At 38.6% G+C, this 13,947-nt stretch overlaps 1 protein-coding gene across 2 annotated transcripts in view; it reads right to left on the bottom strand.

Annotated features, from left to right (window-relative positions):
- Nucleotides 1-13,947, bottom strand: part of LOC122994929 (EGF-like repeat and discoidin I-like domain-containing protein 3) — a 118,650-nt gene that overhangs the window by 58,717 nt on the left and 45,986 nt on the right. The gene's annotated exons all lie outside the window — the stretch shown is intronic.

The following is a 13,947-nucleotide window of genomic DNA, read 5'->3' as shown; positions in this document are numbered from 1 at the left end:
TAATGGATGGTTGAAACTCCAAAAGCATCCTCTCTACAATCATTTTTCAAGTTCAGAAGCAGATGAGACTTTTTTTTTTTTAGCAATATGCAATAACACAAAATTTTGCACCACTGATGATAATCTGTATTAGGCTGTATTATTAGTCTCCTCATTCCAGTATTATAGAAACACAAACATAAGAGTCAAATAGGGTAACAACCAACATGATTAATTGTCACAGAATGATCATCTGCTGTACAGTCACTTTTTTATGTAATTATTCTCTGAAACAGCTCTTCTCTGATTTATTCAGCGAACCAATTACAGAAGGTGAAAGACCCCTACCCCAACCCATCACACCAATTTGCACTCTGTTCCATTTTAAGTACAGTTAAAGCAAAGGAGATTATTGGGGTCGTTTAGAAGGGGAGGGAGGAAAGGGATTGAACTGTTGAACAATTTTGAACAGATTTCTAATGATTTCCAAACTTGCCTATGGCAGCTACACAAATTTTAATCCTCTAAAACATACCCTGAGTCGTCAGTGACTCATAGGTACATTTTGGCTCCATGAATATGTAACTAGGCTTGAGATTTGGAAAGCTTAAGAAAGTGAAACATGATTAAAGTAAAGTCTGTTACGGTGCTTCATTGCTCTGAGATTTTATCTATAATATCTATATTAGTCACTTGGGCACATTTGCAATATCTATAAATATATCTTTTTTCCTGTGGATGTCTTATATTCCAGATAAATACAGTCATGGTCTTCACAACATAATGGTCACTGAGGTACAGTGGTGCTATCTTTAATCTGAAGCAGAGCAGAATACTAAAAAAACAGACAAATAAATAAATAAATAAAGTGAAATAAAAGAAAGGGAGAGAGGTGAGAAATGTTTTGTGATTCACCCAAAAATCCATGGGTTACCTGCAAGACAACTATATTTAGTTCAGAAGATGTTTGATGAAATTGGGCTGTAAAACCTCTTCCCTCAATACAATAAAAAAATCATACAAGTTGAACTTGAAACACACATTTATTTTGTTTTTGTTTATGTTATGCACAAGGAGATAAGTTGCTTGTTTGTCATCCTGGGGGGGTGTTCCATCAAACTGGCTAACGGGATAGCTTGGCTTATTTCGATAAGCCTCGTTAATTTAAGTGAGAGTTCCGTTCCATCACTGTGGCTTATATGAGTCCCAGCTCAGTAACCATGGTAACTTAGTCAGCAGAACTAGCCTGCTCTGTGGCAGGCTTACGGTCAAGCTTAACTCAGCTGCATGTCAAAGAATGTCCGACAGACAGAGACAGACTCTCAAAAGATGGTTCCATCAAGTGTCTTTTCGCACTTGCAACCCTTTTATTTAAAAGCTTAGCATTTATAATTTAGGAAATAAAAGTGTGCCAGCGTTATTTTGAAGTTATTTATTTATTCATTCACTGATTTTGTGCAAGCTGTGAAGACAAAAAGAAAAATAAATAAAGTCCAAACTATGACCTTCTGCTGTGTTTAAATGTATACAGTGGTAACTGTTATAGTGATCACTGTTACAGTGATCAGCTGCTTATATGGATCAAAAAGCTCTGGGACAGAATCATTCCAATATAACATTTATGCTGTTTAAATATGACTATCACTTGTAGAAATCAAGCAGTCTGCCTACAGTATTCATTTTGGGTCTCTTCATACATGACAACATATGGAAAAACATTTTAAACTACGTAAATCTATTTTTGTCCTTTACTCCCATGATAAGCGGCTGCTGCTACATGCACACTGAAATCATGACAGAGACAGAAGGTCATTTTCTCTCCCTGAAACATATGACTATGGGGGGATTTTAGTAAATTTCACCGCTTTCACCGCTTCAAAAATGTGCACACTGCGTTTGAAACAGCTGTACTGTGTTTTGAAACAGTCATTAAAATCCGTATCTTTATATTCATGTAGGCTAATAAATATACAAATGTCAGTTAGATGGTATTCTGCATGACAAATAAAGAAAAAGAAAAGGTTATAATAATCATCTGCTTATAGTGATATTTGATCCGGACAGACGTGATCATTATAAGTGGCTTCCACTGTACTTATATCCTTCTTCAGGTTCCAGTTAATTTTTAACTTTCAGTGATGCTTGTAAATGGACATCCTGTGAAAAAGAAAATGTGTCAAAGAGTATGATAATGTTGGAAAGTTCTCTTAAATTGCATACATATATCTGATATTATCTAGCCTATTGATAATATAACTACAGCAACTGATTTGAATTCTCATTTATTAACAAATAAAGATAAAACCATGAGCGAGAAAAAGCACTGCTCTTCACTATCACCATGAAGACTCATCAAGCCGAATGCAGGGATTGAACCATCATCCTTCTAGTAATAAGTTCACTCCTCTAACCTTTAGGCTATCACTGCCCACCTACAGGTAGACATTTAATCTTTCATCGGTTTTGTGGCAAGTCATCTCCTTCACCTTGTTAATTGCAGCAGTTTTGCCCTTTTTGGTGAAAACTCCTTTATATTCTTCATATAGTGCCATCAGCAGGGTTACTCTGCTGCTGAGAAGAACACTGCTCTAGTTTTCTCTTCTTTATGTGACATAGTATCGTCTTTTCGACAATCGACTATTCTGGGCTGCTTATGTACTCCATGCACGTGCACACTTCAAGCTTATTCCAGTCTGGCTAGACTTAGCGTTGACTAGACGCAGCTAAGCTGCGTTAGTGGAACAGCTTGAGTCTCAAGTGAAAGTTGACATTAATTCTAGCCAGGCTTTTTCAAGTAAGCGCAGCTTTCTTTAGCTGCGTTGATGGAACACACCTCAGGATGCGCATGTGTGTGTTTATCATATATGTATATTGTATACAATCTTCTTTTTTTTCCATTAGGACCACACAGCTGGCACGTTACAAGACAAGGTTTGCTGTGTCTTACTATACAGCCACTTTAGTGAAATACAGTCGTCAATAAATACTGTGCATAAAGTAAACAGCAAAACACTGATGCTCCAAATGTGAAGGGACACAACTTGTATATTTTAGCACTGGCAAAGTTGTTCGGAAGATTGAAGAAAATAGTTTAACTAGCCAGCATGTCATCTTGTGGCTTACAGAGCACAACAAAAGTGCTGATTTTCACAGCCGGCACTAAAAACACTAGACATGAAAGACAGACTGCTTCAACATACAGCTGTGCTGGACACAAAGATGATCAGACACAAACTGCAGGTTCCACTCATCTTTAGATAATTATTGTACATGTAGTTTATAACAGAGAGAAGTGAAACATATTTGCCCACTTATTTTGCCTGTCAAGCTGTGAATATAGATATCACATTCATATGAGGGGTGGTTTGTGACTGTCTGTTTTTTTGATTGTGCATGTCTACATGTGGCTGTTTTTCAGTCTGTGTTCCCTGAGACATTTTTGAAGCAATTTATTACTAACAGTCCCCATTGCCCTAAAATTACATCATGGCTGGATCAAAATTGTCTAACATCCAGTGTAGTTGAGTTTACGTGCTGCATGGTGGCGACTAAACCATGATGAGATGACTGGAGAGATGCACTGTATACTAAATATAGATTGCGGCTTTAAACTAAAGCTTAAAAAAAAGATTTAATGATCTTACCCAAAGAATAATTATTACAAAACTTTAATATGAGAGTAGGAGCTTGAACTGTTTTATTCCATGAAATTTGGATGAAAAATGGCCCAAGGTCAGGTATTTGTCTTGATCTAAATCATGGGTGATTGGTACACACAAAAGAGACAATCACACACAGTACTAAAAGTCTGTCATTAATGGGGTGGATTTGGCTATTTTGAGGTATATTGCAACCTTGTGACTGCTTTCTATAATCAGAATCAAAGCGTAGAGTAATCAGTTGTTATTGTACTTCTCCATAGCTGATTCCAGCAATGTTTCAAATGTGATTCAGAATCATACTTTATCCAGTCGTTTCCGCATATTTACCTGTGTACTCTCTCATGCTCCAGCCTTGCCTGTAACTGTGCTTTAATGAGCTAGTACAGGACAATCTGATGTAATTACAAACCCAAAAACAACCAGCATGACTAATACAACAATCTTGCCTCCTACTGACAGCGCATTATCCATACAGAGATGAACAAACGAGTACTTGTCAGAAGGAAACATCTTGATTATGGGAGGTTACTGAAATCAAGGGGGATTATGTGTTTAATTAATTCCAGTTTCAGGGGGCTTGCGATCCTGTTAAGAACGATTAACCTGAAGAAATGTCAAATAGTGCCTGCCTTACAACAATGGCCACTCCTCATTAAACAATTTGAGTTTTTTTAATCCTCAAGAACCAAGAATTGTTAGCAAGTATGACAACAACAATAAAAAAATGAATACAGCTATTAATTAAGGGTACAGCACACCCATATGAAACATCATTCATGCATTTCACAGCAGTGTAATTTGTACAGGGAATATTTGGTCTTTACTAATTGCCTTAGTGGAACACTCAAATGGAGATGTGATTTTATAGCCACTTGTAAGCACTGAGATATAATGAATTCAATGCATTAACTGAATGTAAGTCCATCTGTTTATAAATGCTGCAGCATTAATGTGAATATCTTAACATAAATGACACAAATGTTGCTTTAGATTTTAACTTGGCAGCTCTTGAGTGCAATACATTGGAAGTGAACAGTACACCCTCTAAAATATGTATAGAAAAGAGCATGTAGCTGGAACAAAAAAACGTAAACAAGCCTCAGCTCATTCTGCACACAGCACAATCCGCTGTTATTTCACCACTGCAATCATGCCACTTATATAAGTGATGTTGTTGTTACACTTTAAGTTCATATCCTGCTTTGTTGCCATCAGTGGGTTCAAATACAAAGGTGAGCCAAATGGGCAAGCCACTCAAATAGCCTAGAGCACAACACACAACAGAGAGGGGAAAACACAGTTCGCCCATCTTATGATTTGCTTCCCTTTTATGAGAGGCCATCAGCCCCTGGGAGATCAGCGCCAGGAAAGTGAGACTTAAAAGCTGTGTATTGCCGGTAAATCAGGTGGGAGAAAAGGGATTACCTCAGGGAATGCAGTTAATCCACCCAGTAAAAAAACTAGAGGAGAGACAAGAAGCGTGGAGAGGACGGGGGAGAGATGGAAACAGTGAAGGAAAGAGAGGAGAGAGTGAAAGAGTGAGAGCATGAAAGAGAGAGAGAGAAAAATAATTTACACAGGTAGAGAGGGAAGGAGAAGAGCTAGCCCAGTGGTCAGGTAAATAAACTCTGTGTACATGACTTCTTCAACACAGCCACACTTACAGGCACTCATCCAAAGATTTCCCCTCGCTAACAGTAGTCCAGGTCCACCATTCTGCATTAAAACATACCATTAAACATGATAAAACAACATTTTGTAACTGATGCCTTCAGTAAGCTTTAACAGGGCCAGTGCTATCTTGGTGTTAATGGTTTAACAAGCCAATTTGAGTAAAGATTTCTACAGTGGATTGAGACAATAAAACCACTAGCTGTACAATATAATGCAATCAACCACACTGGCTCTCCAACAGCAGCACTTTAGTGAAGCTTATAATGTCCAGCTCAGTTGTTGAGACCGTGCCAAAACAATGCTGATTCACCCAAGGCTGTATTTTGTGGTGTAGTGTTGGATGGCATTTTTTGCAAGGTGTTCTCCTACTGTACATTGAGTGATGGATTAAATGCAATCCAATATATAGATTAACAAGTAAGAGTTAGACTGAAGGGCTAGTTCGACACTTTGGGAAATGCACTTATTGGCTTTCTGGCAGAGAAATGCCACTGTCATATCTGTCTGTTAAATATAAAGCACCCAGCAGCCAGTTAACTTAGCTTAGCACAAAGACTGGAAATATATGTATAAACAACAGTTTGCTGTTTTACAGGGGGTTACGTTCTGGACTATTTCTTGGCAGGGCCAATAACTTCCTTGAGAACCAAGAAGTAATTTGTAAAACAGCAAATGGATGCTAAATAAATTAACCAGATATAACATGTTAATTAGTGAGCTTTTTACAGTCTAAGCTAACCAGCTGATGACTTTAGCCTTACATGTAACGGAAAAATATGAGAGTGGTACTGATTTCCTAAAATGTTGAACTATTCCTTTACATCTGATACAGTCTCATCAGATATTAAAAATAATCATTACTACTACAGTATTTTTTTTAAGGTCAAATACAATGATTAGCATTATATTGTACAGTATTTATTTATTTATACATTAATAAAACATGCTGTACATCAATGTAAAATTTTAGGAATTAATTTGTTGTTTCTGTGAAACATACTTAGACTCCTAATGAAATACCATAGACTAATTATTTTGTCATCATCAATAACATCATCATCATCATATTTATCCCTTGCACAAAGCTTCCTTACACTAAGACTCTCCCCCTCAAAATACATTTCGGAGTCTCAGGTCTCATCAGTTCACTGGAACGTCTCACTCCCTGGCTTTGCTCCTCTATTGCTCTCTGAAAAGTGTCTCAGTTGAACAATAATGAGAGCAATGAATAGTGCTATGTGTCAGGAGCTAACACTGGCTGTGAGTGCTACATTGGCTATGGTGTGTCTTGGGAGCAGGAACAGCCCTGCAGTGGGCTGCACTGACCTCTACAGCGCCTGCACCTGCTACAGCCACACAAACACACAGCCCAAGAAAGTCAGATTTCCATTTGACTGTAGAGCTATTGTGTCTTACACAAAGATGAGTCACTGACGATGAGAGAACTGACACCAACCAAAGTCAGAAAGCGAATAATTGCACAGTTAGAAAACATGTTGAAGGACATTTTTTGTTAATATTATATTAGCAAGACAGAAACAATGTCTTTGAAGACTCAAAAATGCCCATTTAGCCTCCAAGCACCTAAGTAGTGTTTGACTGACAATTAATCCAGCAGGGGCAAGGAGAGACACAGTCACCAGACTTGTTCTGATAACTGGGCTATCAAACCAAGGACATGAAAATTTTTAGCAATGATACTAGAGAAAGGGGGTGTTACAGTATAATTTAGCATCTAAAATGGCAAATGTTTACATTTGTAAGTTTTACACAGTTCAAACTGCTACAGTTGACGAGCACTTATCTAGCCTGCAAAATGGCATTTGCAAGTGCATGTGTCCCCAGTGGATGTTTGTTTGCTAGCTTGTTAAACGACATAAGGTGTGAGATGAGACATTGCTTGTAGAAATTACATTGCGGCTCGAAAGCTAATGTTTGCTGTGGTCCACAGCTCATAGCTCTTTTTTGTCTGTATGACAGACCTCTGTTTGGCTGCCAGTCAGTGACACCATCATACCAATTATCTGAATGTGATGAATATAGCTTTAGGCAGATAAAAATATAAAGAACTAATAAATGACAAGCTTTTGAATCGTACATGCTATAAAGTGACTATTTTCCTATGAGGCAGACATGTAATCTAGAGCTGATTTACTGTACTGTTCACAAGAATATTATAATAAAAGCATTTTGCATTCAGTTAGACTTATATATACAGTATGTATATATTCAGTAGCATCAAAAAGCCTCTACTGGTCCCAAACAACAAAATAAATCACACAAATGATTGAAATGAATGCCTGCTAATAGCTTGTAATCCTCTCACACTTGTTAAAGCCCCCAAACTTAATTACCAGAATGAAAGGTGATGTCCCAGCAGTATTGGCCCTACATCACACCCACTTCCTTCATTAAATTACAGTCAGATGTTGGGTAAAAATGGGTAAAGCCTTCATTTTCCTCTGCCAGTACAGCGTAAGCCACACAATTGGAGGCTAGTCAAGACTTCTCTTCATTGGGAGATGTCTCATCGTGTTACATCTTCACATCTGGACTCAGTTTAACCCAAAGGAACAGTTTCCCCTCGGGAGGCTTATCTGTTTTTCTGTCACAGAGCCAGCAGATCCAGGAAGTGAGCTGATCCTCTTGACCTCTCTATCTGGGCAAAAAAAAAGCGGTTTGACCTCTTTGCTCAGTGATCGACAGCAATGAAGCAGGCAAACGGTTGTTTATGTCTGCCACATAATTAACCTCTGACCTGAACACTCGTACTTCCTTGGAAGTAATCATCCTATTTTTTATAGCAGTTAGGGTTTCCCCTGGGACTGGCTGTTGCCGCAATGCCCTGTGATTCATGGTGGTCCTGCAGATGTTGGATTTGATACTAAAAAAAGATAGCAATCCCTGGGAGCATAGAATGAATTCATCAGGGGAAAAAATGAAAAACACACAGCCAATGATTAACATTACTTGGACGCAAGGCTGAGTAGGAAGAGTGTATATCATTAGCTTATAAGATCTTCAATAGAGCATTTTATTAAAGAAGTTATGAGAACAAAAATTCATGGGAATTTCATTTCTGAGGATGGTATATTTATATTGGGTCCACCTATAGGACATAATATGCTACACTAGTTGTATTGTAGGCTTATACATACTATATATACTCAACAGCACATGCTATCATTCAGTGACCACCCAGATACAATGAAGGGAGCAGAGCATTACATATGATTGAAAATTGCATGAAAATGGCACCGCACATGATGTTCCTGCTGCACATTCCCTGTTATACACATGTGAATGTATAACACCATGGGAACAGTACAGTATAAACATATTTTCAGCCAATGATCGTGTTGCAGTTTTGATAACAACGTCATTTCTCGTGCCGTCCTGTTTTCCATTCCCTCTATGATTAGTGTGCTCATCTATCATATGATGCAATGCCCACTCTTATTTATTTCTTTTGTGGATATTACTTTTTCCACACTCATTTTTGGCAGTTTTGATGTAACCCAGCACCCATTCCAAAGAGGCGGAGATAAAAGGGCCATCTGCTCACGTCTCAGCGGAAAAGGCAGGACACCTCAGTAGGTTGTATGTTCAGAGCGAAGGCTTTATTACCACTAAAAGTCAGATACACGCAATGTTTTTCCACCTTCATTTCATCACGTCATCTTATCTCATCTTCCTGTGTGTCATTTCTTCATGATTGAATGCTCTCACAAGATTCACCTTGTAGTGTAGAAGCAATACAGATTCATACACACATATTGTATATATATGATATCTACTGTATGTGTATATGTTGAATTGATTATTGTTTGCTTATATGAATTCAAGCGTAGGTAGCTCTATAATGCCACAGTACTTCAAGAAGTGCTGACATGTCCTCAAAGCTACATCTTCGTATACGGGCGATCAGCCTTGGATGTTGTGTTTGACAGGTCCTGGTGCAGTGAAATGTGTCTAGTCCGCACTACACAAGGCCAAGACAAGCCCTGTCTCCCCAAGTTCAGTCAGCAATAGAAGATGGAACAAGGAAGTGCCTGTCTCCACTGTCAATCTATCCTGTCAATCGATCCTCGCCTTACCCATGCCACTGAAGTGACTATCACCACATAAGACAGGACTCCTTTCCAGGGTCTGATGAAGTTACAAAACCAGTTGAAAGAGAGCTTTAACATCAAGCGGTGTATCCTCCAAATGTGTTTTCACAGTGATAGGTGTCAGCCTTGGTCATACGCTTCTAGGCTTAACATGAGTATTGATTTTATTGATCTCCTCTACAGAAATTCTAAAATATCCTTCCATATGCAGGTTAGTTTCACCACGGTACTTGCTGTATGTTTCTGGGGATACGATGATGCATGAAGCTGTGAATGCAGGATTAAGAATAGTGTATTCCAAGGACACGCTTTTTGAAGTCGGATTAGCCCACTGAGAAGTTATTCACAGCAGCACTCCAGCAGCCCTTAAAAAGGTATCTTAGGATGCAATGCAGAGAGGTTTGAGTATCTCAGAAGCAAAACACTCATCATTTCCAAGACATGCAGAACAGGGGGCTCCACCGAAGCTGGGATGTGCGGAATGTGAAGAGCCCTCAGCTCGGAGACAGAATGACTCAGGGAGGAAAGCCTTAAGTGTCATTTTAAGCTTACAGATGGAGCCTCCACAGCAGGTGTGTGAGTGGAATACTGATCTACCTCAGAACAACAGAGTGTGATCCATAAGCTCTTTAACATTACCAAGGTACACTGACTAGAACATTTAGGAGACACTCAGCAGGTATAAGATGAAGATAGGAAGTGGAGGGAGGTGATGAGGATAGAGCAAGTAAGGGCTTAATTTGGGAGGAAATAAGGATAACAAGAGACATATGTTCTTAATTATTCGAATAAACAGGTATAGCATAAAACACATGCAATAACTGACAACCTTAGCTGCATTTATGTGACAAATGTCAACAGGGTTGTACAAACATTTAAGCATGACAACCAAACTTATAAGTGAAGCACAGACACTTAAATCTGTATTGAATCTAATTCTCGAGAAAGCAGGTGACAACATTGGCCTGCAATTTTAGTTTTAGTTTAACTCAACATCAGTAGCTACTCTTTCTGTGATGTCTTCACAATCAAACAAAAGGCTGTAAAAATATAGTTGCATTAAATATGAGAAGACTCTAAGACATTATGTGAAAACAAGTAGAAATAATGGGTTTTAATACATTAAGTTTAAAACATTACATCTGAAGAAAAAGTTATGTCCGCTAAAGGAAAATGGTTTTGATAAGGGTCAGATTCTGAATGACTTACGCAGAGTTTAATATTGATAGTGCTGCCAAATTAAGATGCTGCAGCGGTTTCAACAGAGAAATTTAATACTGATTTTATTAATTCATTTCCTTGCTGACTCTCTCTCTCTCTGAACTATCCTTTTCTATGTCTAATGAACACAAGAGGAAATTCCATGAATGCTTTAGTGAAAAAGTAATATCATCCCCATAACACCTATTCACATTATCTATATCATTTCTTCCACGCTGAGTCATATTTATTATTAAATCAGAGGCGCAACAATAGTATAAGAACTCCCTGGTATGCTAGAGAAAACTACACATTCTCATTTTCAACCTCGATCCCTTTTTTCAGTCACAGAATGAACTCGGATCTGTGGCAAAAAAACAAAACAAAACACTGATACTAATTTGGCCACACGCTGACCATCCTGAATTAATGCACCTCTGTGTAGTCAAGCTAAACATTTATCAGTGTTCTGTTTTGGCTGCTAGTGCCAGCCAAAAGCCCTGGGCAGGACTGAGTGTAACTCTTTTGCGCCACATGGGATTTGGAAATGCATCTCTATTTATGCTTTAGCCATCTGCCAACAGGTCCTTCCGTACTGCAGAGGCCAGGAGGTGACAGTGCAGCTCAAGAGACCGAGGGGGCCTTACACAATTAGGCCCTGATAACAGCTCGTTCCTTACATCTCGTCCACAAGAAAGATAGAGCAGGTGAATTTGTGCTCAGGAACTAGGAACAAGGGAGGGGAAAAAACACTAAATTGAACAAATACATCCAGGCTCCTTTTTTGGCAATTCTCATCTCATTATTTTCTTGCTGTTGTTCTTCGTCACAAAGTACACATTTCCAAAGCTCTTGTTTCTTGTCATCTTTTCTTTTAATCTCAACAAACATAATTAAAGAAAACTAGGCTTAACAAAACCCTCTTGAAGCTGTTCCACACATTCTACATTCTTTCAAAAGTGCTTGCCTTTCTCTAGTAGAATATGTTTTGCTAACAAGACTGCACTTCCAGCCCCCAGTCTGACCATTTTACACAGTTTCAACTTCCTGAAGACATTTTGTGCTCTTATATTTGGTTTTAACAGCAACGTTGTATTGTGGGGTAAAAAAAAAAAAAAAAAAAAACTGTCTCGCCTGTAAATTTGCTAGCAAAGCACCACCTTGCCATAGAAGAAAGGTCATCTTACTCAAAGTATGTTTTTACAGCAATTTTTATTTAGCAGGATTTGCAGAACCAAGTGCTTACTGAAGGCATATGGAAAAGGTGACAAATCACTTTAGATTATCATAGGCCAGAGCACTGACAGAAGAGAAGCAGTGACTAGACGACGGCCAAGCACAGATGGACCGTGGTATAATAAATTACGTCTGGTGCCATACTTTGTATTCAATAAGCCTTGTGTACAAATTCACATTGGACCAAAGCAAAAAAGGAATGTTTTCATCTGTAAAGGAAAAGGCTCAGTCTAAAAGGCTAAGTAAAATATCAATGTCAGCAGCACAGGAAGAAGTGGCCCTAAACACCTTGATTCTAGTTTGTTTCCTCAGCCTGTTATCCAAAATGCCCTCTGACAGAGATGAGATAGGGTCAGCTTCTCCTGGGATGGAGAAAGAGGGAGCAGGATACCCGAGAAAATAGACATTTGAAGTACAACATTGATCTTTGACCGGGTCTCTTTCACTTTGTGGATGCATGTATACACACACAGTCGCACACACAATGAGGCACACATACACACTAATACCCTACAAAAGCAAACAAAAAACATATATAGCTGAAAAAACACATTACTCATATTGAGATCTACTTTATAATAATCTATACTGTATTATAGGCAGGCTTTGTTCTAAGTAGGCTTGTTGTTTCAATAGCTTGTGTCCAATAACTGTCCTTATGCTGTCTTTATTCTGATTTAAATAAGACAAATGCTTATGGCAGATTCAGTCTAATAATGACTGACGGTTAACATCCAAGAGTATCACTATCACTGCTTCTTTTTAAGATGAAATATAAACAATATAAAGGGAAAAATTGGTTGAAGGCCGATTTCTTCCCCATGTACCTGGTACAGGGTCACATCCAAGTCCCTGAGAATCACTGCTCTATTGTATCGAGGCGATCTTTCCTCCCACCTACATATTCCATATATACAGTGGTCCTTTGAGACACACTGCAAGTAGACAGAAGCAGTGCTGACCTTCAACAATTTATACTGAGAGAAGAAAGATTTTCAAATAAGATGGTGCTTCCGTGGTCAGTGTAGCAGGTTCAGCTGATTATAATGGACACGCTCTGCTGCCATGCTGCGGCAGACATGTCGTGCCGCGCCCGTGCCTGGTGTATTTCGGCAGTTAGACTCCGTGGGTCTAAAGACTCAGTAAAAACAGAAAAACAGAGTACTGCAGTCACACACATACAGTACATGTACATACGTCAACTTGCATAAGTTCCTTTCCTGCGTTTGCGTCCACTTTACAAGCGGTTTGTCTTTAATTAATTATCACATGACTCAGACTTTCTATAGTTTTCTCAACACCATAAACTAACAAAAGAAAAGAATGAATGAATCTCTGGCAAAATATAATCCATTTGGTTTATATTTTAAATAAGAAGTCAAACTATTCACTTAGGGTATGATAACAAAAACAACTAATTTCCTTTTTTTCATTCTTTCTTTTCCTTGTTTTCATTTCATTATTTAGTCTTTTTCCACCTAAATAAGAGATAGAAACTGAAATGAAACCTAAAACAACTGCTAAGAGTAATGTGATGAAAATAAATGTGGAGGCTGATGCTTTGTTTTTGAAAAATGCCATGAGTAGTTTTAAAACTGTTTTAGACACCAATCTCTATTTCTGCACACAAGTACAAAAGGGGAAAAAAGAAATCATCTGAACACTGTACTGCCTGACCAGATTATGTCTGAACCGGCATGTAAAGAGGTGCTCTGCAGTGACTGTGTGGTGCTTTGAAGGAAGAAAAGCAAACTGTGCAGTGAGCTAAAACAACAGGACTGCTGGCCCACAAGCATATCCATCTTTCCATTTTGATCTGCAGAGACTCCTGTGAGACAGAAAGAGAGCACGCAGACACACTCGCTGCCTCTCCATGAGTTGTTGATCAATGGCGTCTGTCGGTTTGGCTGCGTGATTGTGGTCGCTTCTTTATATGATTGGTGAACTATGGACCCTTCCCACAGGATTCTCTACACTCATCTCTTCATGTAAATGCAGCTCTCTGGCCACAGAGTCAAAGCAATGGGTGGGCTGTGGGATTGTGAATGTGATGTTGAGAGGTTGTCTGGTAATGGTCATGTCTT

Source organism: Thunnus albacares, chromosome 2 (assembly GCF_914725855.1).
Source record: "Thunnus albacares chromosome 2, fThuAlb1.1, whole genome shotgun sequence".
In the NCBI taxonomy this organism is placed as follows: Eukaryota; Metazoa; Chordata; class Actinopteri; order Scombriformes; family Scombridae; genus Thunnus; species Thunnus albacares.
Note: the sequence above shows the minus strand (reverse complement) of the source record. Positions and strands in the feature narration are given on the sequence as shown.